Source organism: Rattus norvegicus, chromosome 20 (assembly GCF_036323735.1).
Source record: "Rattus norvegicus strain BN/NHsdMcwi chromosome 20, GRCr8, whole genome shotgun sequence".
Lineage (NCBI taxonomy): Eukaryota > Metazoa > Chordata > Mammalia > Rodentia > Muridae > Rattus > Rattus norvegicus.
This window is the reverse complement of record NC_086038.1, coordinates 41,762,517-41,789,391: the sequence shown is the minus strand read 5'-3', so window position 1 is coordinate 41,789,391 and position 26,875 is coordinate 41,762,517. Positions and strand designations below refer to the sequence as shown.

The window sequence follows — 26,875 nt, the reverse complement described above, 5'->3', positions numbered from 1 at the left end:
TCTCTTCCAGGAAGTCAGCAAGCCCATGTCAGACTACCATTCTATTTTGTACAGGGCTATTTCTTCACTCTGCTGCAGATTTTCTGTCATGTCTGTATTTCCTATTACAGATAGTACCTATCACACAATAGACACTCAATAATTACAACTTAACTACAATGTCAGAATCAGAAAAGGCTAGGGGAAAAAGCTGCCCAATTAAATACTGATGTGTGGGCTATGAAGTCATCGAGTTATTGCAAAGGTTAGAGAGAGGAAGCTATAAGACAAAATGCTACCTGCCAATGCTGCAAGTGAATGCACTTCTAGACACCACAACAGGCTTCCCCTTCCATCCCTGGTGATAATGGTTGACTGTAGGAAGGGCAGTCTTTTAGGCCAAGCATGTAGCCTGACTTGCTGGAGTTCATTGTTATGAACCCTTTGTGTTCTGCGGCAAGATTGGGTTGTGGGCTCATGCACAGACTACTGAGTTAAAGTCATTATCCCTGCCGCCTATATATCTTTGCTTGTAGCTTTATGTTGAAAACTCTGAACAGAGAAATCTGGTCTTCCTGTCTGGGACCTTGTCATCCACCTGATTCTATTCCAAGCTCTTCATCCAGTTTGCAGCTGATGGTGTCATTATTCTTTAAACTATGATGGAAACACTCACCTAGGCACTACAGTCCCCGTTGTCTGTTTGGATGGGTTCTGTTTCTATGACATTTCTAGTACTATTACACCTAGGAGAATCCTTTGCTCACAGTTCCATGCTTTTTTGTGTGTGTGTGTGTAACATCATATCCACTAGCTCTCTTTTTTAGTCACTTCTTCTATTGCCAAGTCCCAGAATATTTCAAAACTGTGCCCATCCTCTTTATGGCTCTGTTGTCCCTATTTCACTTTGATAGAAACCTCAAATCACTTTTATCTCCCCAAATCTACACCTCCTCCTCCCTCCCCTCCTGTTCTAAAGCCCGTATGTGCCTTTTTCCTCATCTCAATTTACTACCTTTGGCCTGCTGAAGAGTAAACCCACAGACGCTTTGGTTTAGTTTGAAGGGACCCAAAGGAGGATGTTTTTCAATACGAATCTCATGCATCATTAGACTGAGATTGTCCATGAAGATTGTGAAGTGTTTTTGGATAGGAAATAGAACAATTGAACTGATATGTGTTTTAACTGGAGCATGAATGCCTCATTATTTCACTTTCTTTGGGGTGCTTTATTCAAAAAATAAGAGGACTGGAGGGTAGAATCCTACAGAGGTGTTTTGACATTAGACTTAATAAAGCATGAAGAACTCATTAATAAATAATGTTCTGCTTGGTTAGCAAATAAAGCCAAATGCATTGGCCAGAACTTGAAGTAAATCAAATTGTACATGCAGCTGTATGAGCTGCTGTCTTGCAGCAGCCTCTTCACAGCAATCTGGCAAAGCCCAGTGCTGCAGTGCACAGAAAAGGTCAAAAACTCCTAAGTGCAAGCACCTCCAGTCAAGACACATTGTTCATACTCTAAAGGCCTCATGTAATGAACAAACCTTCATAGATGTTGATCAAGGGACATTCTAATGATAGCATTAATCTCTTTAAAACAGTTCTATGTAGCCACCTGTTCACTCAATGGCTGACACACTTACACATGTCTTGACATCTCATGTCTCTTGTTTGATTACATACAGGTAGTTGACAAGAAGAAGTTAGGGAATGGGGTCATGTGTGTGGGCAGGCCACTTTATTCTGGTAAAATTGTTTCCAGTGAGATTTTTAGTATGATCCGGAAAGCTTCAGGATGTATTCAGTAATTAGAAAGAAAGAAAGAAAGAAAGAAAGAAAGAAAGAAAGAAAGAAAGAAAGAAAGGAAGGAAGAAAGGAAGGAAGGAAGGAAGGAAGAAAAGTATGGGAAAAAGAAAAAAAAGAAAGAATAACTGTCCCTTTAAAAACAAAAGTGAGGGACGGTACGTGTAAAACACACATTTTAGGCATGGAGAACTGGCAAGGTTTAAGACCGAGATTCATGGCTACCTCATCAGTGATGCTTTTCAGAGTGGTCCACAGAGCTCATCTCATGATTATAAACTGATGGCCAGCTGACCAGTGTCTGTTCAGCGTAGCTCACCGACTCCAGCTGCTCCCCAGTGTGGAGGGGTAGGATCTCCTGCTGCCTGCTCTCCTGGCCGGCCACACTCTCTACTCCCTAAAGCATTAGTCAGTAAGCAACTCTGCAGCAAGATGCAGCTATTTCCAGGCAATAGTTTTGATGAAACAACTTGTTGGGCGGGTTCAGTCAGTTTCAAGTCAACAGCTTTGCCAACCATGCCAATAAGCACAAAGTTATACAACATGCCAAACCTGTTCTATGGTTAAACTGCCGTGAAGCTGGCATTTCAATCCCTTTCCAAAGTTGTAGGTTGAAACACCACTCACCCGAGACTCAAAAATTCTTTATCAAATAATACCATTTAAAAAATTTCACCATATATATGTATATACCGTTTGTATGTGGTTCCATTATTTATAGCTTCTCCAAGTTAGTGAAAACTGAAAATTAAGGACCAATTAGCATTTAGTGTCACACAGCAAGATTTCACGTTCGGGTAGTGAAAATGCGAGTGGTCTTTACTGTTGGGCTCTGCAATGCTTGTTGAAAAGGGGGAAGGGATGAGTTGCTCCCTTGAAGTCCAGTGATTTACAAGGTTGGCAGTAGGTTCTACATGTCATAGAGGAGGAAAGTGGCTTAGCGAGATCGCACTGCTCATAAGAGGAAGTAGGTACATGAGATTAAGTATTTTTATCCCAAAGCGTACGTTCTCTGCTGTTATACCATACATCTTGCATATTACCAAGAAAGCTATGACCTGGGAAAGAGCAGGGCTTCCTCCCCCTACTCTCCCTACAACGGAATAAGTTTAGAGTTTCTCTAAATATATTTTACCATCTGTATACTTTTAAAAACAAACAAACAGGTTCATCTATGGGGCTGGAGAGATGGTTCAGTGGTTCAAAGAGCTAGATGTTTTTTGTTTTTTTTTTTCAGAGAACCTGGGTTTATTTGCCAGCACCCACGTGGCAGTTTACACTACAGACAAAACACTAACACACATGAAATAAAAGTAAGCAAATAATATTAAAAATTGAGCTAAATACATCTACATTTTGGTTCTTGTAAGCCATGATTTTACTACACATGAAATAAAAGTAAGCAAATAATATGAAAAATTGAGCTAAATACATCAACATTTTGGTTCCTGTAAGCCATGATTTTTATGTCAAAGACCAAACCATATAAAAAAATGACATTTTTCTTTTCATTCCCTGAACAATGGTGGAATTCCTATTTTCTTAACAACTGTGTTTGATATCTACCCAAAACACATACTGGTATGTGGAATGAATGGTTTTCCTCTGAGCCTAATACTCAAAACTTCAATGTTAAAATTGGTGCTTGTGTCAGAAAAGAGGAAAACCTGGTTCTTACACAACTCGGTCTAGCAGGAGACTCACATTTCTGAAGGAAAGACCTGTTTTTTTGATGAGCTTGATGTCAGCCAGCCTGAAGGAGTGGAGATGCACCATTCTTATGAGACCGTACCAGAGAGATTATTTCATCATTGTCAAAGATCAAATCTCGTAATCTTTGGTCCAAAGTCTCAATAATATATTACTAAGATTTAAATAGTGGTTATTAATTTCTGTCTGTATTTCTTTATTCAAATCTTCTGCTTGGATGAACATATTTACATAGAAAATACAGGTTGTATAATGTCTATGTTAATCCATATAGAACTTTCTATTTATTACAAGCTATCGTACAGTCTGACTTTTTATACATCTATGCTGTATTTCCCACAAAAGACAAATTACGTTTGGTTCTTTGTTATCCTTAGAGCAGAAAGTAGACTGTTTAAAAAATAATTCTACTTTCCACCGTGAATGATTTATTATTCAAGTCTGAACTCTACAGAAGGAGGGTATAAATGCAAATACTTATTCACAATAAATGTGCTGCCTCAAGGCACTATTTCTACCTCACCAGTATTTGGATATCATATTATATTATATTGTCTGTCAAGTCATACTTCTCACAGCATTATTTTTATTTCTCCCTATTTACATAATATGTAAAAAGACAAGAGAGGGAAAGATGTATTAGGTTTTACTCAGCCCAAGAGGCTAGCTGTGACTACTGGAACACAGCTTTGAGAGAAGGGACATGTGGTCCACAAACCCCCCCTGTTGGTCAAAGGACAAGTCATCTATGAAGTGATTAAAAATGGGAAAAAATCATTTACAAAAAGAATATGCAAAATAACACAAACAGCAACAACAAACTCTTGTAAATCATACCCATCTCCACAGGGGAAGAGGGAGAAAGAAGGATGGGGGCAGATGCCAGAGGACTTTACAAGGACTTCAAAGAATATGACTCCCACCAATCAAATGTAAGCAAATATTAATTATCTTTACAGCCTTTCCTTTCACTGGTAATTAGGACTACATTAACGTTGTCCTTAAGTTAATTTTAGTTATCACTGAAAATAATAATTAGTCTAAAGACCCACTCCTAGCAGGCTAATAGCTACCATATGAATAAACGTGTATTTTCCAGTTTTTAAAAAAGTGGGTATAGGTTGGATGATAATTATCTGTAACCTTGTTAATAGAAGACTTTAATTGAATACCATCATGTATACATGGACGGATAGAAGCTCAGGCTTTCATTGTCTAGTCTCATGGTCTAGTAAGAAGTCGGGTGCACAATTTAAGCTGCATGTGCTTCGCTGCAGATAAAACCTTGAACGGTTCACAGAGTACTCGCCATTCCTTTGGCTCCAGATTGTTTATAGCTTCTCTCTAGAACCACTCTCATCAGTCATTTAGAGCCCTGCACATAGATCCCACATACTTCTTCCTTTACTTAAAATTAAAATTATTACAACAATAATAAAGGGTGTGTCTAGACATATGTGTGAAATTATTGTTCTATACAACCAGAAATGTTAATTTCTCCCTAACAGATGAAGCCAGGGTTATACCCTTCATGTCCTGGGAACTTAGAAACCATTTACCACAACTACATGCACAGTATATTAAGGTGCATTAAAACGCTTAAACTAAAAATTGTCTTTCAAATACATTGATTTAATTGTTTAATATTTGTTGGTATAAATAAACTGTCCTGGTTCATCTGGCAGTCCATTTATACTTTCCTTTGTATTTTGAAAATATTGCTCCTCTGTTGTAGTAAATCGACAGAAATGATTTTTCCAGTGAGTTCTGTAATTGTCTCTTGAGCTCAGGGTTTTCATGTGACTCTACACCAGTTCCTGAGAACTCTGTGGGATTCCCATCCCAGATGTCATGCAAGTTCATTTCTATATTCATCATTTTCCCAACAAGTTTTCCTTCCATAATTCACTGAAAAACAATACAGTTGTACTTCATTTGTGTCAGATACACTGATTAATATACAAGTCTTCTCATGACTTTCTAAAAATTCTATTTCTCCAAGAACAATTCTCCAATGATTATCCTCCTCATAAAAAAGAAACAACCTGTTAGTTAGCTCCGTCGAAGCAGTTATTAATATAAGGGGGGGATTCTGGGGCTTAGAAACATCCACCAACCAGGTCACTCTGAAATTATAAGAGATGGTTAATTTTTTTATTTATAAAAGAAACATCATTCTGGTAAAAAGCAGTCAAAATCCAAGCTAGCACATTGTATTGAGAAGAAGAAGGGGGCTGAGATTTACAAGTTTGTTTCTGTCTCAGCTCTACTACTAACCAGCATCCTGGACCTGTGTGCACCATTGAATCTGTACCACCTAAAAACAGAGAAAAAAGAGAGAAGAGAGAGAGAGACAAGAGAGAGAGAGAGAGAGAGAGAGAGAGAGAGAGAGAGAGAGAGAGAGAACTTTAAAAAAAAGATAATTAAACTTAAATTTCTGGTCTTACTTTCAGCTCAAACAGGTCCCGATGTCACAGATGTGACAGGATAGTGTACGCAAAAGCAATTTGTAAAACAGCATCACAAAATGAACTAAATTAGGGATGACTAGGTTTTAATAACTATTCAAATTTAGACTTGATTACTATTCTTCTGAGAACTGCATGAAAAATTATCCAGTGGTTTCCTAACTAGGAACTTTCAACACCCACCTTTACACTAAAAATTAGCACACTAGCACCTGATCCTTTAGATATGTTTAATTGGGCTATGCTACGATGTTTGTAGCTATCAATGCTACAAGCATTTAAAATTACTATATGCGTATAAAGTATAAAGGAGAACAAATACCATCTGGAAATCCATAGCATCACTTAGCACTGGTTTATTGATGAATTGTAATAAAACTGAGCTTAGGGCTTATTAGGACATGTCGATTGTTGTTTTAATATAGGGGAACTATCAAATAAGAATCCCAAGTATAAAATTAATTAATAAAATATCATCACTCAGCAAAGTGTCAGGAGACTCTGACCTCTGAACTGAATCTATCTTGACTTCAGGACAATCAGAGTGGACATAGCAAACTTTCCGCCATCTACCAAAACTACCAAGACTACCAAGACTACCATCTAGGTACCATCTTCTTGGTCCTCAAACACACTAGCTAGTTCCTGAAGTCATAGTCCTCACTTATCTTGTCTCTTGTATATGCTTTCTTTCTCTTATACTTCTCTTGATACCACATAATTTATTTTCTTGTGGTTGCTGGTTATTGTCTGCCATTCCCAAACATAGTGCCCAGAGAACAGAGATAATCTGTCAGTTTTCTTCAATGATGCTTCTTGGGTCCTAAAATAAACTAGAGGTAAGCAATTATTCAGTATTATTATTTTATCTGCTGAAGAAATAAAATGTTCATTTATAACTGCTGTGTACCCATCCAGGTATGAATCTGGATTCTCAGCAAAAATCACCAAACACAAAATTATCATTGTATATTTACACACAAGGACAAACAGGCATATTGTGCCGGTATAGTTTACAGCCTGCACGAGGATCCCTGGGCATGCTATTATACCCTGTAGTTCTGACACTGAGGAGGTAGTGGCAGAGAGATTTGAATAAGGCTTTCCAAGACACTTGAAACAAACAGAAAAAATGAGCTTAGCTGGACAAGTGGACATTTAGTCTTACAAATCTATCTTTATGGGGCTGGTAAGTTGGTTCAATGGGTAAAGGTATTTGCCACCCCTGATGACTTGAGTTTGGTCACAAGGTCCCACACATGAGAGAATTGACTCCCCACAGTTGCCCTCTGACCTCCATATATTCTCTGACACACACACACACACACACACACACACACACACACACACACACACACACTCCATACTTGTGCATGTGCTCTCTCTCTCTCCCTCTTTCCCTCCCTCCTTCTCTCTCTCCCTATCCCCCCCCCCCTTACAGAGGGGAATAAGGATATAAATGAGTACAAAAATAATAGAAAATATTAAAAAGTAAAATAAACTAAGCATTACTATACTGGTCAGGTAGAATGGAGGTGTGGCTGCTATAGCACAGTGCCAGTGCCAATGTGTTCTGTGTATAAAAAAGTCAGTAAGGGAAGATTCAGTTGAGTTCCTTCAAGATCATGATGCTGGAGTAACCTGTAGCTGTGCAGTGTTGCCCCAAACATAATCTTATCATTTGATTTTAGCCAACCTCATACCTCTGCTAAGAATTTACATATTTTGGAAAAGGATGTAACTCAGTGCCCAAATGCTTCCCTGGTGTGTACACATCCTGAGTTTGACTCTCAGGACTGAAAAGCAGGTATTTACCTAAGGGTAAGACAAACACCGCTGTATGTATCTTTATGGCTTAGGTAACATTCAGATATGCTTACTACAGCAGGTCCAGAAAACAGACGTTGTTTGAGCAATCTTATTTTTGAAAAATGTAAGGGAATTTTGTTCCATATTGTTCAGATTTAGTATTTAGAAAGCTGAGAGGATCCAAGTGGTAAAATGCTTGCCCTGTAAGCCTGGAGTCAAGAGTTCAATCTCCAGCCAGGATTATAGCATGTCTTTTTTTTTTCCATTTATGGCACTTTATTTTATTTTTTTTTATTAACTTGAGTATTTCTTATATACATTTCGAGTGTTATTCCCTTTCCCGGTATCCGGGCAAACATCCCCCTCCCCCCTCCCCTTCCTTATGGGTGTTCCCCTCCCCATCCTCCCCCCATTGCCGCCCTCCCCCCACCAGTCTAGTTCACTGGGGGTTCAGTCTTAGCAGGACCCAGGGCTTCCCCTTCCACTGGTGCTCTTACTAGGATATTCATTGCTACCTATGAGGTCAGAGTCCAGGGTCAGTCCATGTATAGTCTTTAGGTAGTGGCTTAGTCCCTGGAAGCTCTGGTTGCTTGGCATTGTTGTACATATGGGGTCTCGAGCCCCTTCAAGCTCTTCCAGTTCTTTCTCTGATTCCTTCAACGGGGGTCCTATTCTCAGTTCAGTGGTTTGCTGCTGGCATTCGCCTCTGTATTTGCTGTATTCTGGCTGTGTCTCTCAGGAGCGATCTACATCCGGCTCCTGTCGGTCTGCACTTCTTTGCTTCATCCATCTTGTCTAATTGGGTGGCTGTATATGTATGGGCCACATGTGGGGCAGGCTCTGAATGGGTGTTCCTTCAGTCTCTGTTTTAATCTTTGCCTCTCTCTTCCCTGCCAAGGGTATTCTTGTTCCCCTTTTAAAGAAGGAGTGAAACATTCACATTTTGATCATCCGTCTTGAGTTTCATTTGTTCTAGGTATCTAGGGTAATTCAAGCATTTGGGCTAATTGCCACTTATCAATGAGTGCATACCATGTATGTCTTTCTGTGATTGGGTTTACTCACTCAGGATGATATTTTCCAGTTCCAACCATTTGCCTACGAATTTCATAAACAAAACACCAATGGCTTACGCTCTAAGATCAAGAATCGACAAATGGGATCTCATAAAACTGCAAAGCTTCTGTAAGGCAAAGGACACTGTGGATAGCATGTCTTTAATCTCAGGTCTGGTAGCAGAGACAGGCGGCTCTGGACTCATTGGCCAGGCAACCTAAGAGCCAATGAGCTCTAGACCAATGAGCATGCGATTTCAAAGCAGAAAGGTAACATTTCTGAGTGTGATGCCCAAGGCTGTCTTCAGGCTGTCACATTCACAAATACACAAATGTATGCATACCTGCACACACATGAACACATGTATATGACATGCATATAAATAAGAATTTGAAAATAATTAAACTCATGAAAACGTATGTAATTTAGAAAAACTGGGCAGTCTAGGGAGACTATCACTGTAATACAGAATCTCTTCATTACGTTTTTTTCCCCCTCTGAAGTCATACGCCATCAAGAGCAATTGACTAAGTTTCCAGTTTTGAGCATTTTCTTTTCATTCTGTCAGGAATATTATACACCAACACACATTTTTTATGCCTCCGGACAGCTTCTTTATGATTTCCCATGTTTTGTGGAGATTGTTACCATAACCACATTGCATTTGTTACAAACAGGAACTACATTAGAACAGGTATTAGACCGGATTCCACCTCACTAGTGAGGGTAAGTAACTCCACACTATAAATAAGTTGGGTTAATGTGTGAATGATGCGTTACCTGGGCCTGCAGCTGCCCAGGTGTTTCTTTAAGGGGTCTGCGAAGGAAGGGAATAAACGTGCTGTGCAGAGGATAGGAAAATTATTATCATCTGCTTTCCGAAATTGAAGGAGAATTTTAGCTCAGCAGAAACCTCTTGACTGCAAAAGTCTGAAATTGCATCCTGCTGGTAAGAATGCCCGTTCGGGGTGGTGGGAATTTGAACATCCCTTTTTGCTTCAAATCACGTAAATGTTATGAGTTTGGAATGGAAGAATGCTATCTCTTCTTTGCAAAAGGAGAAGTGGCTTGTGACCCCTTATGCCAACACTGAAGAGCAAATTCCGATTAGGAAAGTACTTCCTTTTTGCTTAATAAGTAATTTTAATAGTTATTTTTAAGGGAGAAATCTTTGTCTTTGACATAAACTTGAATTCAAGTATTTTATTTTAACATAGGATATTGCTTTCTAGACTTAATTCACCAGTTGGACTTTCTGCTTAGTGGGACATTTTTGGAAGTTAAGCTTATTTTCAGGACAAATGCTTTTGGTTATTCATAAAAATTCTGTTCATTCATGATTCTATACTTCTGCTTTACATCCCATCAGGCTTCCTTAGTCTCTGCGTCTTTTTGGTTAATACTTTGGGGGCCTGCATTTTAGCTTTTCCTGAATCTAATATTTTAAACTCAGAATTGTTTGTTTCACTGCCTTTGTCTATTTTTCCACTTTTGTCTTCTCCAAGTAACTTGCTGTGCATTGCATTCCTATGTTTTGCACTGTAGTCTAATGTGCAAAACACTCTGTTTAAAAAAAAAGAATAAGCAATTTTTTTCATTTACTGATATTGAAGAGAGATGTGTTTTCTTCTTAGGATTTTGAAAAGTTTGTTTTCCTTGAGCAGGATATATGTAGCTTTGAAAATTATGTATCACTCAGGAGGCAGAGGCAGATGAATGCATGGGTTCCAGGTTGGCCAGGGCTACACAGAGAAACCCTGTCTCAAAAACAAAATTAAAGGAAAAGAAAAGGAGAGAGAAAATAGTTTACAGTGAGTGATGCTTCTCTTAACTTCATATGGTAACCTGATCTCTTGGGACATGAGAATGCTTGTTATACCCCTATGAACAGATGGAGAAAATGGTGTATATTTTTCTCTTCCATTTTTTTCCAGATAAAAATTCAACAATACCAATTCTATTCTTCTCGTTTTATTTCTATATTTCTTTTATTTCTTTGGAAACACAACGTCATGAAGGGGAGGATGGCTTTGAACTCTCACTGGTAGCCTCTCCTACCTCCACCTCTTAAGTGGTGGTGTTAAAGGCATGAACCACCACTTTAGGCTCCAACACAACTTACGATATTCTTACATTCTTCCACATTCCTGCATTGCTTATACTTGTATAATTTGATTTGGTATATTTAAATGACATCTCCTGATTTTCAGGCATTGAGAAGAAAGCTACCCTCTGTACACTCAAAACACTTTGTATTACATCCTATGTTTTTGTTAGTCATTTCGATTCTGTACTTTAATGACATCATACTTCATATTCGAGTCTGTCATTGGATTTATCTCCCTAGTTGAAGGCACCCAGTGCTCACAATCAATCCTTTTGTGTTTTTATCAACAATCAGTTTTTTTTCCACCTTTAGTGGCTGTTTCCGAAAGGGCTTATGATGATATTGTTGCCAGAGAGTCTGCACGGGCAGGATATTTGCTTCCAAATTTTATGTGTTAGGAGCTGGCTCAACTGGTCATCAAATCAGTGATTCCCACAAAGCTGGGATAGGAATTATTCCAGGACACCCTCTACATGGTTAGATAAGGCCTCTTAAATATTTCCCTTCTCCAAGATAAAAGCAATGAGCCACAGACGAAAACTTCTAAACAGCAGTATGACTCCAGCCTCATGGGCTTAACATTCTGTCCAGTTAGTACAGGACACACACTGTACCAGCTGTCCCTGCACTCTCCCCACGGCCTGTAGAGCTATCATTTAGGAATGTTTAGGGATGGAAAGGGCCGCTGAGATATCCAATGCAAAGGTATTATTTTAGGCTGAAGAAAAGGAATGGGAAGGAACTGGAAGAAGGAAAGAGGGTTATTTTCCTTTGGTTGTTTTTTGGTTTTGTATCTTATGGCTAAGCCACTACTAGTAAGCTGTTAAGCTTTGTACCGCAGTGAGATCCATGAAAGGACCCTTTCTACTTCCTCTGTCCTCTAGAAATTCCATGGGCAGAAGTGTGTCACTGCAAGTAAGAGGGCATAGCAGGTGCCTGACACATGGGAGAGTTCACCGTGTCTGATAGCTCTTGTTATTTTCCACATTCTACCTATGGAATGGCACGCAGGTGGCGGGATTCTGCTTTTCAGTGGGGTTTGTTGTTAACTACATACGCAGCCATTTTATTTTCTGTTTCTTTTTAGAATGAGATTTTTTTTGAATATTTAATTATTCATTTGTGCACATGAATATGGGTGCTTGGGGAGGCCAAAGGTTTCAGATCACCTACAGTTGGAGTTACAGGTGGTCGTGAGCCACCTATGAGGGGGTGAGGAATCAAACTCTTACATCATTTTGAGACGCCACTAGCTTGTGCTCAAGGTATAGGCCAGATTCTTTGTTCAATACACACATTTGGCCCAAAAAATTCATTAACAAATGTTGCCATTAAACTCAGGAGGTAATTACTTTGGATACATATGGAATGAACAAAATCCTAGGCCAACTGCAGGTGGAAGAAATAAGGTTGAAGCTAGCCATGTGTTATACAAGAGACTTAAGAACAAAGACATCAACAGCAGTGCAACAAACACACAGTTATCCTCCAAATGGAAGAATCAATACAGTTAGCAAATTCCAGAAAGCATGTCGGAGTTATCTAATACTGGCAATGAGGAGCATTTCCAAGGAATTGGTTATTAGATCTGAAATTAGTAATGTGTAATAAAGAGAGATGCATGCCGAATTTTGTTCTCCTGTAACAGCACAGTTGAAGGGTTGCATCTAAAAATCTATTCAACTTAACTACTATTCCCATGCTCAATAATGAAATATAGTTTCAGATACAAGACTTTGCTTGAGACTACTTTAGACAACAATCATAGATCTGTCATGTCAATGTTTTTCAATTTAATTTTTCTAATAGTCTGGATGGTTAGCCTATGTGCACCATGTGAATACAGTGTATATGGAGGTTGGAAGAGAGACATCAGTCTTTCTGGAACCAGAGTTTGAGGCTGCCGTGAGGTGCCATATATGCTAAGAATCAAACTCACATCCTTACAAAGAATAGTCAGTGCTCTTATCCACGGAGCAATTTCCTCAGCTCCTCCCACACCTTTCTAAAATGTCAAATTTTTTCAGATAAGTAAATACATTTTTTTAGGCTTTTAAAATATTTTCAGCTTATATTAAGGATGGAGCTTTTAGTGGACTCAGAGAGTATTATGCTAAGCAAAATAAAAAGATTCTGAAGGACAAATTTTGGAGGAGTTCTACCATATATTAATGTGGAACGTTTTAAGGCAGAAAAAGAGAAGGGGGACCATATGGGAGGAAGAAGGAACCACACAGGTGAGTCAAGTCAAGATGAAGCCTGTCAGAGGTGAATAGGATCAGAGGGCTCTCAATGTGTGAGTAAAATGTCACCAGTTATTCTAATAAATAACATACGCTAATAATAACACCTCAGTTAGAAATCGTGTCAGATGATGATAACTATCGGAATTATTTTGATTAAGTAATATTCTTATTCTATTTGACTATCTCCTGATGCATTTCCAGCTTAAAAAAATAAAAGACAATAGGACCACGTTGAATGATAGTTTAATAACTTTCTGTATTTACTTATATAGATTGTGAATATTTTTTATGCTGGTAATTTTTATGTATACATTGACTTCTCAACATGTTGAGACCAATAAGCTTATTTTAATATCTTTATATGTTTCATGAATTTCTTATTACACGTGATCATAATCATTGCAAAATAGGTGGTGTATTTCTTCATGGTCAGTCACATCCGGCCAGGTGGTTGTTTCCTGTTCTTCCTGTTGGACTTTTATTCTCCAGGTTAGAAAGAGAAAAGGAATCCTAAGGGGACCAGGTCTTGGGAGCTCAATTGAGCCTTCCTCCTCTCAGATTTTATGCTGCTGTGATTCCATAACATTTCTGCCATTTAATTTCTCTTCATATATTGCTGAGCATTGCACCTGTCTCATACAGGGTCCTGAGATCGTGTTGGAACTGTGATTTAAGAACAGAGTCTGATAAATATGCTTATGATAGTAAGGTAATTCACCTGAAGACATGATTCTGCTTGCCCTCACCTGCTCCACTGCTAGGAAAGAAGAGGAAGAAGTAAGGAAAAAGGAACAAGAAGGTAGGTGTGGTCTCTTTGAAACTCAAAGATGACAGAAAGTTAACACTAAAAGACTGTTGTGTCATATTTTCAGAACTTTGTAAACTCTAAATTTGTATTTCATAAATTTTAGTATTCTCATGATGTGTAGTGCAGACTTCATATTCGGATGAGATCATCTTGAGAACAATTCCAATTACCAATACACGTACATTTATTATTTTAGTTAATACAATTCTGTAAATAATTAATCTTATCACTTACAATCTTATCACTTGCTTCATCTTCTGCATATAAATGTGTTCCATTTTCTACGTGTGATACGAATGACTAATGATATTAAGCCAAAGGATGCCAGAGGAATGTACTTCTTTATATATTTTTTCTTTTCACATTTTATGGACAAGAAATCCACTAAGCATGAATGAGTGTAGAGAGTGATAGACAGGGGAAAATGTCAATCAACAGGAAATGCAGTCCAAGGATCTTGGTTACACACGTTACTCCTTACTATGAATACGGAACCACATTAAGCCTTCAGGGACTCATCATAATGTTAAATATGTGCATGTCCCTATGGGCTACTTCTGTAGCCGGACTATAAAATAACAAACCTTTTATAAACTTCAGCCCGCAAATAATAATAATAATAATAATAATAATAATAATAATAATAATAATAATATAAAAAGTCGTTAAGTGAGATATCAGAGCAGAAATCTATAAAGTGACAGTCACCAAATATACATACATATAACCTGTCATAAATACATCAAATCATTTATTCTCACCCACCAAAGAATGAAAGTGGTGGGGGATGCATTAAATAGATTTGTTCTCTTGATATCAAAGCTGACTTTTCAAAAGTGAAAAAGAGCCCCTAGTATGCAAAAAGTCCCATCCAACCCTGGAAGGGCTTACCACTTTGTACCTTCCAGAAATTTCTGCAACTAGATACAATAACCCTAAATATCTGAATAAATTACAGCATTACACAAGACAGACTAACAGAAAGAGATAGTAAAGGGGTGCTCTCATTGTGAAAGGGAGATGCAAATTAACTCATATTCTTGATATTCAATAAAGGAATATTAATGAGAATTAATAATTCAAATTAAAGCGATAAAAAGGAAGTGCTAATTTATCAATTCTGTGCTAAAAGTCCCTCTCCTCATTCTCTGACTAAAGGAAGCTACAGAAAAGCCCAATGATAACATTCAAATTAAAAATGAAACACAATTGACTTTGAATCCCAGTTTTATAGGTTCTTAAAGGCTCCAGAAGATCTCGATCATCACCCTGGGCAAAGTGTAGACCAATCCCTGGATAGTTAAGACTCTGGAATATGCATGGAGCCAGTTCTTTAAAGACCTCTTCTATCACCCTCTGTGACTCTTGTACACATTTAGGCTTTAGAATGACCGTCTGAATAGTTTTGTGAAGAGAGGTGGATACTCAGATGATCCCTGCTTTCTGCACCCTTACCTCTTTGTCCTGGAGTTCTTAAAGAAGTTAAAGTCCTGCTCTGCTTACTTGCCAAGTTTGCTATGGGATGCCCCAAAGTGCTTATATTTCCCATATTTAACTGCTTTTAGTTTGTGTCCTTTTCAATAGCATAGCATTAACTTTTGATGTAATTAAAGCTTACGCAAGTCTCACTTACCTTCACATCTTCATGTTAATCCAGGAAGTTCTGTACATACAGAGGAGAGACTTCCAAGAATATGACAAAATGGCTTGTCTAGTGTCCGAGAGTGTGTCAGCTGGCTGTTGTAGATCCTCAGTTGGGCAACTGAAAGCACCAGTCTGAAGCCAGTAGGACCTGGTTATCACTAAACAGAGCAGAGAGAGAGTGAGGGTTGGTCACTTGTAATCTACAATCCCCAGGATCTGCTGGGGACAAGGCTACTCTCAGTAAACAGTGTTGCTAAATTTAAACTTGGCTGAGGCTGGCTTTACTGCTCCTCAATTTAGCACAGTTGTCATTTAAAATTTCATGACACTGGAAATCAGAATTACAAGATGACTCGGAAGGCAGAGGAGCCAGCGGGAGTTCCTATTGTGCTAACCAACTATTTTTTCAAACATTGAATGAAGGGGGATAGTTACTAATTTTACTAATTTTATTTTCGATATGCAGGTGCTGAGAACATACTGAATTTCTATGGCAGGCTGATGAAATACTTCTTTAAACAAAAGTCTGATATTCTATAAAACATAGGGATGGGATGGTTTTACTTAATTCCCATGGAATCGCCTGGTAATTTTGTGGCTTTCTTTCAAAGCATGGGTAATGCTTCAGAGATAATTAGGCATAGACAAGGATAAAAGTCCTTCCTAGTTCATGTGTGTGGTAGTATATGCTTTCCTACTCAGGGAAACCCAAATTCTTTGCTGAGTGAGTTAAACAGACAATGACAAGGAAAGGGGAATAAAACATTCTTAAAATTTATAATCGTCACTGCCCCGAAACCCAATGGGAGAGAGAGCTCACTGCTGGGACAGGTGGGCACTCCTGAGACTGCAGAGCAGAAGAGACCACCAACAATGCCCACCCCTGCCCACATCCCTGTCCCAAGAGGAAACTGTATATGGCCTCTGGGTTCCCTTGGATAAGGACACAGGAGCAGCAAGTCCACTGTGTCTGAGACACCGCCGGAACCTGAAGGGACCGACCAGATAAACAGTTCTTTGCACCCAAATCCCATGGGAGGGAGAGCTAAACCTTCAGAGAGGCAGACACACCTGGGAAACCAGAAGAGACTACACTCTGCCCACATCTCTGACTCCAGAGGAAAATACCAAACGCCATCTGGAACCCTGGTGCAATGAAGCTTCCGGAAAGGGCAGCGCAGATCTTCCTGGTTGCTGCCACCGCGGAGAGCTCATAAGCAACACCCCACGAGCAAACGTGAGCCTCAGGACCACGGGTAAGGCAAACCTTCCTGCTCCAAGCAACCTGCCTGGTGAACTCAAGACACAGGCCCACAGGAACAGCTGAAGACCTGTAGATAGGAAAAACTACACGCCTGAAAGCAGAACACTCTGTTCCCATAACTGGCTGAAAGAAAACAGGAAAACAGGTCTACAGCACTCCTGACACACAGGCTTATAGGACAGTCTAGCCACTGTCAGAAATAGCAGAACAAAGTAACACTAGAGATAATCTGATGGCGAGAGGCAAGCACAGGAACCCAAGCAACAGAAACCAAGAATACATGGCATCATCGGGGCCCAATTCTCCCACCAAAGCAAACACGGAATATCCAAACACACCAGAGAAGCAAGATCTAGTTTCAAAATCATATTTGATCATGATGCTGGAGGACTTCAAGATAGACATGAAGAACTCCCTTAGAGAAACACAGGAAAACATAAATAAACAAGTAGAAGCCTACAGAGAGAAATCACAAAAATCCCTGAAAGAATTCCAGGCAAACATAAATAAACAAGTAGAAGCCTATAGAGAGGAATCACAAAAATCCCTGAAAGAATTCCAGGAAAACACAATCAAACAATTGAAGGAATTAAAAATGGACATAGAAGCAATCAAGAAAGAACACATGGAAACAACCCTGGATATAGAAAACCAAAGGAAGAGACAAGGAGCCGTAGATACAAGCATCAGCAACAGAATACAAGAGATGGAAGAGAGAATCTTAGGAGCAGAAGATTCCATAGAAATCATTGACTCAACTGTCGAAGATAATGTAAAGCTGAAAAAGCTACTGATCCAAAACATACAGGAAATCCAGGACTCAATGAGAAGATCAAACCTAAGGATAATAGGTATAGAAGAGAGTGAAGACTCCCAGATCAAAGGACCAGTAAATATCTTCAACAAAATCATAGAAGAAAACTCCCCTAACCTAAAAAAAGAGATACCCATAGGCATACAAGAAGCCTACAGAACTCCAAATAGATTGGACCAGAAAAGAAACACCTCCCGTCACATAATAGCAAAAACACCAAATGCACAAAATAAAGAAAGAATATTAAAAGCAGTAAGGGAAAAAGGTCAAGTAACATATAAAGGGAGACCTATCAGAATCACACCAGACTTCTCGCCAGAAACTATGAAGGCCAGAAGATCCTGGACTGATGTCATACAGACCCTAAGAGAACACAAATGCCAGCCCAGGTTACTGTATCCTGCAAAACTCTCAATTAACATAGATGGAGAAACCAAGATATTCCATGACAAAACCAAATTTACACAATATCTTTCTACAAATCCAGCACTACAAAGGATAATAAATGGTAAAGCCCAACATAAGGAGGCAAGCTACACCCTAGAAAAAGCAAGAAACTAATCGTCTTGGCAACAAAACAAAGAGAAGAAAAGCACACAAACATAACCTCACATCCAAATATGAATATAACAGGAAGCAATAATCACTATTCCTTAATATCTCTCAACATCAATGGCCTCAACTCCCCAATAAAAAGACATAGATTAACAAACTGGATACGCAACGAGGACCCTGCATTCTGCTCCCTACAGGAAACACACTTCAGAGACAAAGACAGACATTACCTCAGAGTGAAAAGCTGGAAAACAACTTTCCAAGCAAATGGTCGGAAGAAGCAAGCTGGAGTAGCCATTCTAATATCAAATAAAATCAATTTTCAACTAAAAGTCATCAAAAAAGATAAGGAAGGACACTTCATATTCATCAAAGGAAAAATCCACCAAGATGAACTCTCAATCCTAAATATCTATGCCCCAAATACAAGGGCACCAACATACGTAAAAGAAACCTTATTAAGGCTCAAAACACACATTGCACCTCACACAATAATAGTAGGAGATTTCAACACCCCACTCTCATCAATGGACAGATTGTGGAAACAGAAATTAAACAGAGACTTAGACAGACTAAGAGAAGTCATGAACCAAATGGACTTAACAGATATTTATAGAACATTCTATCCTAAAACAAAAGGATATACTTTCTTCTCAGCTCCTCATGGTACTTTCTCCAAAATTGACCATATAATTGGTCAAAAAATGGGCCTCAACCGGTACAGAAAGATAGAAATAATCCTATGCGTGCTATCAGACCACCATGCCCTAAAGCTGGTCTTCAATAACAATAAGGGAAGTACGCCCACATATACGTGGAAGTTGAACAATGCTCTACTCAACGATAACCTGGTCAAGGAAGAAATAAAGAAAGAAATAAAAGACTTCTTAGAATTTAATGAAAATGAAGGTACAACATACCCAAACTTATGGGACACAATGAAAGCTGTGCTAAGAGGAAAACTCATAGCTCTAAGTGCCTGCAGAAAGAAACAGGAAAGAGCATATGTGTCACCAGCTTGACAGCACACCTAAAAGCTCTAGAACAAAAAGAAGCAAATACACCCAGGAGGAATAGAGGGCAAGAAATAATCAAACTCAGAGCTGAAATCAACCAAGTAGAAACAAAAAGGACCATAGAAAGAATCAACAGAACCAAAAGTTGGTTCTTTGAGAAAATCAACAAGATAGATAAACCCTTAGCCAGACTAACGAGAGGACACAGAGAGTGTGTCCAAATTAACAAAATCAGAAATGAAAAGGGAGACATAACTACAGATTCAGAGGAAATTCAAGAAATCATCAGATCATATTATAAAAGCCTATATTCAACAAAACTTGAAAATCTTCAGGAAATGGACAATTTCCTAGACAGATACCAGGTACTGAAGTTAAATCAGGAACAGATAAACCAGTTAAACAACCCCATAACTCCTAAGGAAATAGAAGTAGTCATTAAAGGTTTCCCAAACAAAAAGAGCCCAGGTCCAGACGGGTTTAGTGCAGAATTCTATCAGACCTTCATAGAAGACCTCATACCAATATTATCCAAACTATTCCACAAAATTGAAACAGATGGAGCACTACTGAATTCCTTCTATGAAGCCACAATTACTCTTATACCTAAACCACACAAAGATCCAACAAAGAAAGAGAACTTCAGACCAATTTCCCTTATGAATATCGATGCAAAAATACTCAATAAAATTCTGGCAAACTGAATCCAAGAGCACATCAAAACAATCATCCACCATGATCAAGTAGGCTTCATCCCAGGCATGCAGGGATGGTTTAATATACAGAAAACCATCAACGTGATCCATTATATAAACAAACTGAAAGAACAAAAATCACGTGATCATTTCATTAGATGCTGAGAAAGCATTTGACAAAATTCAACACCCCTTCATGATAAAAGTACTGGAAAGAATTGGAATTCAAGGCCCATACCTAAACATAGTAAAAGCCATATACAGCAAACCAGTTGCTAACATTAAACTAAATGGAGAGAAACTTGAAGCATTCCCATTAAAATCAGGGACTAGACAAGGCTGCCCACTCTCTCCCTACTTACTCAATATAGTTCTTGAAGTTCTAGCCAGAGCAATCAGACAACAAAAGGAGGTCAAGGGGATACAGATCGGAAAAGAAGAAGTCAAAATATCACTATTTGGAGATGATATGTTAGTGTATCTAAGTGATCCCAAAAGTTCCACCAGAGAACTACTAAAGCTGATAAACAACTTCAGCAAAGTGGCTGGGTATAAAATTAACTCAAATAAATCAGTAGCCTTCCTCTACACAAAAGAGAAAAAAGCCGAGAAAGAAATTAGGGAAATGACACCCTTCATAATAGACCCCAACAATATAAAGTACCTCCGTGTGACTCTAACCAAGCAAGTAAAAGATCTGTACAATAAGAACTTCAAGACTCTGAAGAAAAAAATTGAAGAAGACCTCAGAAGATGGAAAGATCTCCCATGCTCATGGATTGCCAGGATTAATATAGTAAAAATGGCCATTCTACCAAAAGCGATCTACAGATTCAATGCAATCCCCATCAAAATACCAATCCAATTCTTCAAAGAGTTAGACAGAACAATTTGCAAATTCATCTGGAATAACAAAAAACCCAGGAGAGCTAAAACTATCCTCAACAATAAAAGGACTTCAGGGGGAATCACTATCCCTGAACTCAAGCAGTATTACAGAGCAATAGTGATAAAAACTGCATGGTATTGGTACAGAGACAGACAGAAAGACCAATGGAATAGAATTGAAGACCCAGAAATGAACCCACACACCTATGGTCACTTGATTTTTGACAAAGGAGCCAAAACCATCCAATGGAAAAAAGATAGCATTTTCAGCAAATGGTGCTGGTTCAACTGGAGGTCAGCATGTGGAAGAATGCAGATCAATCTATTCTTATCACCCTGTACAAAGCTTAAGTCCAAGTGGATAAAGGACCTCCACATCAAACCTGATACACTCAAACTAATAGAAGAAAAACTAGGGAAGCATCTCGAACACATGGGCACTGGAAAAAATTTCCTGAACATGTAACTGCAGCACTTTGGAGGCAGTATCAAGAAAATTGTGAGTTTGAGGCAAGCCTGGTATGCCCAGGGAGTCTTATCTCTCTCAGTCAACCAAAAGAAAACAAACCACATCACAGCCATATTTCCATAAGCAACAGGGATCCTTTCTGTTTACCTCATTTTTAGTTAAACAACAGTCAATGAAGTGTTTAATACATACTGAGCACCAAATGTGTATCTAAATAAATCATAAACGGTATAATTAAGTTTGCCCCATGCTTTAGTTTCTGGATTATTTATGTCTGTTGAAGGTAAGGGTATATGTAGCATATTTGTTGGGAACCAATAGCTGATGACTTATAAGCACCAGAGATGAGAGGTATTTGGTTTGTTGATATTGATTAATTTACACTGGCTTCTTTTGAAAAGGCTGAAGGTTTTCCTCTCTCACAAAGGAAAGGCAAATATAACACTATTTTGTCAAGAAAGTCAGAAAAATTGGAAGCATGTCTGATTCTATGGTTGTGTCCTAATTCTGTGTAAGTTCTATGGAGAAGCATCTGTAAATATGGACAACCTTTAGTGGATAAACTCTTGTGGTTTCAAATATGATGAGATTTGTATTTAAAACCAGAGGTAAAATTCCCTATTAGTGATAATTAAAAGCTACATCTTTTCTGAGTAGATCTGCTTCATTTGGAAAATTGTTACCTTTGAATATTTATCTGCAAAGAGCCAAAGAGATTTCCATTGGTTCAAAGATGAATTTAAAGATATGTCTACTGTGCTAGCCTATGTTATACATAGACCACACTCTAAATGAAGGAACTATTTTCTAAACAGTTTAACATGAGAACTTGTGGAGGAAGCCAACAAGCCGTGGGGTAGTACACTGGAAGGATGTATGTAATCAGGAGGATGGTACCAAGCTTGCGTCCTCAGGTTCCTGACTCTATCTAGCATGGCTAGACAGTGTTTTCCAAATTAGACACAGGTAGACAGAACACGGGATTCAGAAATACAGAAATCAAGGAACCAGGAAATGGAAGCACAGACAATAAAAGTTTTGTACTTGAACAAAATTCTTCCACACTTCATCCCCCTCCCCCAGTCCTTCCAAGCAAGGTTGAAGTTTCTCAGAGCTGTTGTTCAGTCCCACATCCTTTAAGATTGTTTAGAACATCGCGTTTGTTAGGAAACGACTGAGATGGAAAGAGGCTAGAGAAAAAAGGAAGTCATTCGTCAGGAAACACAGCTTGAAAATGACTCCGAGGAGTTCTTGAAAGAAAAAAAAAAAGCCAAAGAGAAGCCTGTTTATACCTTTTCTCCAGGGTACCGAAAGATATTTCAGGAAGTTAGTGAATCATGGCTTAATACTCAATTGTTTTTCAACAAAATAGATCTCATCAGGGTGTGAGTCATGTTTTCATTTCCCCTGTGGCTCTGGCTCCAAAGGGTAGGTTAATTCTGCACCATTTACTTTTGTTCTTTGCATGTATGCATATTTATCTGTTATATATGAAAAATGAACTTAACTGAACCATAAAAGAATGTGTGCTGCTGCTATGGACCCCTCATACTGGTGTGATGAAGCTGACTCGTCACACCCAGACACTATTCCACATTGGATCTTCTTATTGATTTCTGAATCTACTGACAAAATCAATTCTTTTTTGTAATAAATTGAGGCATAGACTGAGCAGTGGTGACATCGATCAGGAAGCAAAGGCAGGCAGATCTTCATGATTTCAAGGCCAGCCTGGTCTACAGAGGTGGTTTTAAGATAGTCAAGGCTACACAAAGAAACTCTGTCTCAATGAGCGAACAAACTGAAACGACTTCTATAATTTAACATTTGCGGTTCTTTAAAAAGACTAAGACTAATTTAAGACTAAGAGATTGTTGACTAATGCTCACATTGTATAGCTGCTACTCTTAATAGTGACCAATTCTACGTCAAAGATGTTGACTACTCTACGACAACTTCCACAACAAAAAGTATATTTCTCCCTTATATTTTGAAAACTTCTCAAGGAGGCAAGAAATGCAAGACTGTAATATGGGACAGATAAATAAGTGAAACCACTATATACATGGTTACATCTAAATGATCAGTCTTCTATGATTTTATCCAGTCAGGAGGGGACTGAAAGATTTGGATACTCCCGATGCACACTTGATGAGATCTGAAAATAAGGTCATTCCAAGGGTTCAGGGTGGACCATGGCTAAAGATGCTCTTCGTGTGACAGCAGGAAAGGGTAGGCAGAGAAGAGTAGTTATTAATATTTAAAAAGAACATTATGGTACAGAGCTTATAGTCGCATGTAATGCAGTTAGACCCACAGAGACTTTAGGAATAAAAAGAGAAAATCTGGGTCTTAGAGGTTGAGCAGGATCCTGTGTCCATCTGGAATCTATGTGGCTGTCTTCAGTTTTCCCTCTGTCTAGATCCTTCATCCCCTGTCCCATAAAAACACCACATTTATTGATCAGTGACTGCCAAGCCACAAGGAGGCTGTAGGGATGTGACGGACCCAAGGATGCTGGTGTATTGGAAACTGTCCTATCCAGGTGTGCTTCCCACTCACAAGCTGACATTGTAGTTGTTAGATGTCAGTTCCTAGCAAGGGTGAGAAAACTATTACCTCCTCCAAACTCTCAGAGCAATAACATGGAAATCAGCGCCCTTGACTATGGCAGATTTCTCAAGGACAAACAAGTTACGGTGTTCATTCGAGATGATCCTGGCTTACCTGATCCATCCAGCACACTGACCCTCTTCACTCTGGTTCTTTCCTCTTTGTTCAAACAGGTGCCCACTAATGCCATTCAGGGATGTCTCTATTCTGTGCATTGTTGTGATTATGTATACAAACCACACACAGCTCACAGCAGGTAGCATGCACTGTACACAGACACCCAGTTCAATTGTTCAGTGAGGCTCACGAGTATTTATTGAACATGTGCGGCTGGTTGAAGAATTGTGAAGGTTTTTAATTCTGTTCATATTTCATAGACTATCCAGATGCCAAGTAGCTTTTTTTCCCATTTGTCCCTTGGCTCTTGATGAACAACAGTGGTGTTTCTTTTTTATGTGAAGGGTCCCCCCTGAGTCCAGGGACTGCGCCATATGTATCTCTCTGCCTGCAATTGAAGGTTGGGCTGGGAGCAGAAGCCTATAATACAGGGTGGTGATCACTACACATGGAATTTTGCATCAGTGCAAAAGAAAAAAATTGCTCTCCTTTATCTCCTATCATTTTCATTTTTTTTCTGTCAAGACAGGAGGTTTGCATTGCCTTTGAGTGTGAGCATGATATATTTAGATATGCGTTCCATCGCTCTACAAGATAAAACATATGCCTTGTAACAATCAGCACCACGATTTGATGCGGAATTGAAATATTTCAGACTTTTATGGGCGCAGCAGATACACACACAGGGGAGATAGATGTCAAAGTACAGGCAAATGTTTAACTGTCTCCATCACTGATACTGTTGGCTCTGGGCCCACTCGGTTGGTGCAGCTTTCTCAGAGAGTGAATCACACATAGAAATTATGATGACTTTGAAAGTGGGCTTCTGGAGCTGGGGAGAAAGCACAGTTTCACAGTGTGTCTTGTGTGACATTAGGATCCCTAGAACCTACTTTAAGAGAGTTGGGTATGTTTGCCTGCCCATGTAATCTCAGGACTAGGAGGTGGGAATAGATGGAAAAGGTCTGTTCACCAGCCTAGCCACAGATCACTGAGAGACCCTCACTCAAGGTTGTCTTGTGGCTTCTATAGCCAGTACATGCATGGATGCATGTATTTATATACACATGCACGCATGCGCACACACACACACACACACACGGAGCCACATGATATAGGCTATAGGCTATATGTAAGAGAAATACATGCTCTTAATGACTGATCCCTCACTATAGCCCCACAAATGAATTTATATATGATAATGTTATTTAACTATCTACTTATTTTATCTAAAACTGAAGTTATAAATATGTTTGTAAGAACTCTGGTACCCATGAAAGACTATTTAGGAGGGATGAGATAAGGAGGCAGAAAGTTCATGTTCAGTTTATACTACTGAATAACAGTGTCTTAGTTGAGAGAAAAGTATTTTAAAATTATGATGCATGGTATCAAGGAAAGATTCAGATAAGGCAAAAATGAAGCAAATATGGTTGTTGAATTGTTAATAAGATATTCTTTGGATTTATACAGAGGGAGCTTCCTGCAATCCCGACTATCTGATGACCTGAGATAAACCACCATTTTTGTTAAAGTGTCTACTAAAGAATACTTTAAAAATGCTATGAAAAGTGCTTGGATTAACTTACAGGATTTTAAACCTTGCTTGTTCAAATATACCTGGGTATGAAAAGCCCAATGGGCCAATGTTCAAGTTTGAACCTTAAAGATTTTTGTTCTATTGAACTGAGCTAAGTATCTAGAGCTTCAATCTAGAGTAAAAGCTACAAAACTTTTAGCACCCAAGAGTGTGTGAATCTATAGTTCTGAATTCAGTTCTGTCTCGAGCACACACCCACAGCCATGCTTGTTTGTACACACTGCAGTTTTATCTGGACTCTCCTTCCAGTCTCAGAACTTTTCTCAGGAAGATTGACTTTTCAACTAATACACCAGAACTCCAGCAGTCAGCATGTAAATTCCATGTATGAACTAATAGGGATGTAAGAGAGGGAAGAGAAATATAGACATATCTACAAGTCCATCAGAATTCTAACTGCCTAAAAACAGTCTAGTCTCTCTTTCAAAATGTTTAACAGCAGTGTTACTGGGTGATTACTAACCTTTAACTTTTCCCCATCTTTCAACACAATTCAGCAAACACAGAAAGATGATGATACAGTGAGGACGCTCAGTACAATGCTCCATGATTATTTACTGAATGAGTTAAGCTGGTCCTCAATACAGCTGACCATTGGAAGAACTAACCAAGCAAAGTTCTTGCAGCTCATGCTTTGCTAGGGACAGGTCCAGAGCACATTTAATAGTGTCTCTATGCAGAGCTTCTAAGGTTTGGCCAAGTGGAAGAATATGCCTACAAATTGGCCTGTGCATGGTTCTTCTATTTAGCTAGATGACTGCACTTTCATTCTGCAAGGGTTTAAGTGATGAAGAAGAAAATTTAAACGTGAGCTTGAAGAAGAATGAGAAAATTGCTATGTTAAAACTTCGTGATTTAATGCTTTGATGACCTGTGTCCTGAACAGGAGGTAAAGAGCTAACTTCCTCTTCTCTCCCTCAATAGACTCGTGACTCTGTAGAATGTCCAGGGTTTAAGTGATGAAGAAGAAAATTTAAACGTGAGCTTGAAGAAGAATGAGAAAATTGCTATGTTAAAACTTCGTGATTTAATGCTTTAATGACCTGTGTCCTGAACAGGAGGTAAAGAGCTAACTTCCTCTTCTCTCCCTCAATAGACTCGTGACTCTGTAGAATGTCCTCCTTTGACACCGTCTGCTGACAGTGTCCTTCAGTAGCACTGCTTCATTAAAAACACACAAAGTCCCAGTTAGTTGACTCTGAGGGTGTTCT

At 38.8% G+C, this 26,875-nt stretch overlaps 1 protein-coding gene and 1 long non-coding RNA gene across 6 annotated transcripts in view; one reads left to right on the top strand and one right to left on the bottom strand.

Annotated features, from left to right (window-relative positions):
- The window catches only part of Hs3st5 (heparan sulfate-glucosamine 3-sulfotransferase 5), a 310,766-nt gene that overhangs the window by 183,159 nt on the left and 100,732 nt on the right, over nucleotides 1-26,875 (bottom strand). For all 4 annotated transcript variants that reach the window (XM_017601626.3, NM_001106392.1, XM_017601623.3 and 1 more), the window contains one exon: nucleotides 15,623-15,791. The gene's annotated coding sequence lies outside the window, so the exon portion shown is untranslated. The remainder of the gene's footprint in view (nucleotides 1-15,622; nucleotides 15,792-26,875) is intronic.
- LOC134483815 (uncharacterized) overlaps nucleotides 24,892-26,875 on the top strand; it is a 32,139-nt gene continuing 30,155 nt past the window's right edge. The window contains exon 1 of one of the 2 annotated variants that reach the window (XR_010060865.1): nucleotides 24,892-26,553. This is a non-coding gene — a long non-coding RNA (uncharacterized LOC134483815). The remainder of the gene's footprint in view (nucleotides 26,554-26,875) is intronic. The other variant, XR_010060866.1, reaches the window with a different exon arrangement.